General features: G+C 46.4%; 1 pseudogene; it reads right to left on the reverse strand.

Moving 5' to 3' along the window:
• Positions 1-947: 947 nt before the first annotated feature.
• On the reverse strand, positions 948-3805 carry LOC141560790 (NALCN channel auxiliary factor 1 pseudogene; annotated as a pseudogene).
• Positions 3806-4550: the final 745 nt, after the last annotated feature.

The raw sequence follows: 4550 nt of genomic DNA on the forward strand, positions 1-4550 counted from the left end.
CTGTTATACCATAAGCCAACCATTAAAAAAAAGTTATGAAATAAAGCATACCATCACAAGGTTGACTTTTATTTTTACTTATAATAACCCTTTTCCCATAAAGTCACATGTGTAAAACATTTCATCTGCTATAGTGGTGATAAGGCATTTAAAGAATGAAAAGCATCTAAGAACTTGCCCTATAACTGTACAGACATGTAAAAATTGAGAATTTATTTAACACAAAAGAAATGTGCTTTCATCCAAACAGCCTTCTTAGTCTGTGAATTAACACAACCTATGTGTTAAATGTGTTTAAAGAGTTTCAGTTGTAATAATCAGAGAAAAGAATGAAATATGTATTAATTCAACATGCAAAGTGTGGTTCATGTAAATGAGAGAGTCATGGTTAAAACTCTTCTGAAGGCATCACTCATGCTTGAAATGCTTAAAAATATTTTCAAAACTCCAGATCTTGTTTTGGATTCTTCTCTTCTGTCCATTTATTTTTCTTTGTCCCAGTAAATAGGATATTGTAGAAGAAAGCATCCAATAATAGTGTCTTCTCTCCCCCACCCCATCCCTAAGGTTTCACTATAATTCTCAGAGTCTGAGAAACACAGGTCCTTCTATTGACCTTAAAAAGGTAACTTCTGGGAAAACCCTACCTTTAGTTTATTTTGATCACCACAGGCCTCCCACTTTAAGAGAAGTTCAGCCCAGGATGCTGAACATAGCCTGAACATAGCCAGAACAAGATTTATTTTGGTTTAGTCTAGTTACTAAGATAGTAGACAATTCATACCAAATAAAAGGTGGGCTGCAATTATATCTAGAAAAAAAACTCTCATTCCAGGTACTGCCCCTGTCTATACTTTTTCAGGTCCTGTTGTGGTGGATCATCACAGTCAAAGAAGGAAAAAAAAAAACAAAACAAAAACAACAAAAAAAAAAAAAACAGTACTGCTCTAAAATTTAAATTACTTTCTGTTTTCTAATGAAAATAGAATTAAAAAAAAACTTATATTGTTCAGGTAAGAAGGGTTAATTTCAGTACATAACAATGAAGCTTATTGAGATTCGGTCATCATTATATCCCTACCAAAGGTCACTGCAGTATCTGTTTATATCCACTGGAGTCCTTGAGCTACTTTCAGCTTCAGCACCTTGGATAGCGATACTCTTCCCAGATAGGACACACATACAAGATTTTTTTTTTTCTACTGCTTGCACTTAAACTGAAAATTGATGAGGCCTGACAACCAACAAATATTTCCAGACCTCTATTCAACCGTCGGGGGGGGGGGGATCTTTAAATGGGGATCAGTAAATACTAATTTATAATATAAAGCAGTTTTCTTATAAGAATTCTGGAGAGCATCCTGATACAGCAAAGCTACTATTATCAAAGAATTTTCAAAGAAACTTGGGGAGTTAAGAAGGTTAATTAGCCTCTAGCAGACAAGTCCAGCATTTCATCCAACGAGAAACATATCCATAAGCACTATACTGAATTTGTCTTTTCATCTTAACTGAATGTCAACAACCACTACTTTTATCTCACAAGAACAACTTTAGAATGCCACAGTAAGACAGTTCTTGTGGAAACTCATGCCTGAATTCACACACACACACACACACACACACACACACACACACACACACACACACAACACTTTACTTTTTTCTTGTAACTAGTTTTACTCTGTGGTATCTAGTCCCTACCACTGCTTCCTCACTGAAACGATCAGAGAAGGCAACAGAGTTTAAACAAATTGTATAAATGTAGAATTCTATTATTCTAGAAAATGAAGATTTCTGAGTTCTTTAAAAGAATCCTGTTGCATTAGACTACCAGACGATTCCTATGTTTGGCAGCCTTTCGAATTACCATAATCAGAAGTAAAATAAACCAGAAAGGAACTAAATACAAAAAGTCTAAAGTAATAGCACATAAAAGAGTAGAAGAAAAAACCATCGATCCTACCTTACAATCCTTAGGACATGATTTCACCGAGTACTCATCCGATTGTAAATATTTCTTGAGCACAAGCTCAAACTCATCGTATTTCTCCTGAGCATGGTGGTCGTAGCGTTGGTAAGCCTCAACGCACTGCCTGCAGCTCGTCCTCTTCTTGTCCCCCTGGAGCACCACGTCCAGACTACAGTTCAAAGAGTCCGGATTGGACAACCCAGAGAACAGCTCCCAAAATGTATAGGAATTACAAAAGGGAAGGTAGAAATCCTTCAAGTGAGGAGTTTTATGCTTCCCTGTCACCTGCTGCTGGGGTTCCTCTTCTACTACCTGACTCCAGTTTCTCTGGCACACGGAGTCCGCATCCTCAACTATGAAACACTGGCCTGAGGAAGCGGCCTCAGGGTAACACGTCTCCAGGCGCCACAGAGGTTTAGTAGAGTTTCCTAGAAAAATAGCCTTGTTCTGATTATTTTGTCCTCTGCTGCTGTGGCCGCTACTGCTGCTACCGCCGCCGTTGCCGCCGCGGCTGCTGCTCCCGCTGCTGCTGGGAGAGGGGGGGAGGGTGGGTGATGAGGAGGAGGAGAGGAGCCTGTGTGCCTGTACGGTAGGCGAGGACTCCCCCATGCTAGTATATAGCGCTGGCCAGGAGGGCTCCTGCTGCCGCTGCTGCTGCTGCTGCTGTTGCTGCTGCTGCTGCCGCTGCTGTTGCTGCTCCTGCTGCCGCTGCTGTTGCTGTTGATGCTGTTGCTGATGATGATGCTCCTTGTCTCGGGTTCTGGTCAGTTTCGCCTCGGCGCAGAACCACAAGTGATCAGAGAGCAGGACTGTGAAAAACAAGAGAGATGCCAGAGACAGTCGCCATTTCTGAGCCCTCTCTGAATCAGTGAACGGTTTCTCGTTCTCTCGGGGTGCTGCAAACCAGATTTTTAAGCCGTCATCATACTGCCGACACATCCAAGCACCCCTGGTCATATTTTGGGAACGCACAGCCCTGGCCGACTCCACCGTGAGGGCTCCTGTGCCAGAGTCACCACAATATGCATTGACTTAAAGGGTTTAATTTTCTTATCCCCTCCTCCCGTCTCTCTCTCTCTCTCTCTCTCTCTCTCTCTCTCTCTCTCTCTCTCTCTCTCTCTCTCTCTCTCTCTCTCTCTCTCTCTCTCTCTCTCTCTCTCTCTCTCCCTTCTTTTTTCTTCTTTTTCTTTTTCCTACAGAAATGTCAGGTTCTGTAGGTAGATCTGACTTGCATGAAAGCTAATCATCAGTCAGACTCCATCCACTGTACAGTGGGAAACAATGATGCAGAGAGAGCAGAGGAGAGAGAGAGAGAGAGAGAGAGAGAGAGAGAGAGAGAGAGAGAGAGAGAGAGAGAGAGAGAGAGAGAGAGAGAGAGAGAGAGAGGAGGAAGGAAGGAAGGAAGGAAGGAGGGATGGTGGTGGTGGTGGTGGTGGTGGTAGTGGTGGTGGTGGCGGTAGTAGTTGGTGGTGGTGAAGGTGGAGGAGGAGATACTGGTGTGGTGGTGGTGGTGGTGGAGGTGTGGGGTTGGTTGGTTAGCTCGTTTCTCCTCTCACCCAGGCATTGTCAGACCGCGGTTCCCCATCGCTCTCTTGAGAAAATCCCGCTATCCCCTGACAGCTGCATGCCGCTTTCCTGCAGCCGATTGAAGGCAAAGAGAGCTTCTCCCCTCCTCCTCCTCTTCCTCTCTTCCTTTTCTTCTTCCTCCTCCTCCTTCTCTTCCTCCTTCTTTTCCTTTTCCTTCTTTTCCTCCTCCTCCTTTTCCTCCTCCTCCTCTTCTTTCTCTCTCCCTTAGTCCAGAGCCTTGGCAGAAGTCGACTGAACCTTTCTCCCTCCCCCCCCACCCCCCACCCGGCGCTCTAACTGGTGAGCTGCTGCTGCAGGTCTTCCTGGTGGCGCCTGCTACTGCTGCTGCTACTGCCGCCGCCGCCGCCGCCGCCGCTGCCGCCGCCGCCTCTGCTGCTGCTGCTGCCGCCGCCGCCGCCGCCGCCGCCGCCGCCGCCGCCGCCGCCGCCGCTGCCCCTAATCCTGCTCTTACTCCACTTCCTGACGCTGCTGCTTCTGTTACTGCTGCTGCTGCCGCAGCTGACAACACTTAGTTGCTGCTGTAGCTGCCGCCCGGCGTGTTTTCCCCTGGCACACTGGGCGGAATTGCCTGGATTTTGCCTGCTGATGGCCACAGTCATCTTTGGTCCCTGGGCTAAGTTGCCGCCATCTTCGTCCTGAAGAAACACTTTTTTGGGGGGAGCTCAATCTTTTGCGTCATCTCCTCCCGCGCCGAGATCTCTCTATCCTGGCGCATTGGCATCAGCTCCTGCCCAAGGAGGAGAGGAAAGGAGGAAGGGGAGGAAGAGGTGGGGAAAAGCACTGGGGGAGTAGTGCTCACCCTCAGCCCCCCCCTCCCAACCTGGGGGTTCCCTTATCTTATCCTTCCGCTCCTCCTTCTCAGAAGAAAGTCAAAATGCAGGATCCATGCATCCTGTAACACTGTATTCTGCTGCACCTCCCTCCCCCCTCCCCCTCATTCCCTCTCTCCTTTCTGTACCTGAAACAACTCCTAGTCCCAACTAGAAAGATG

The sequence above is a fragment of the Sminthopsis crassicaudata genome, chromosome 3 (genome assembly GCF_048593235.1).
Source record: "Sminthopsis crassicaudata isolate SCR6 chromosome 3, ASM4859323v1, whole genome shotgun sequence".
NCBI classification, from domain to species: Eukaryota; Metazoa; Chordata; class Mammalia; order Dasyuromorphia; family Dasyuridae; genus Sminthopsis; species Sminthopsis crassicaudata.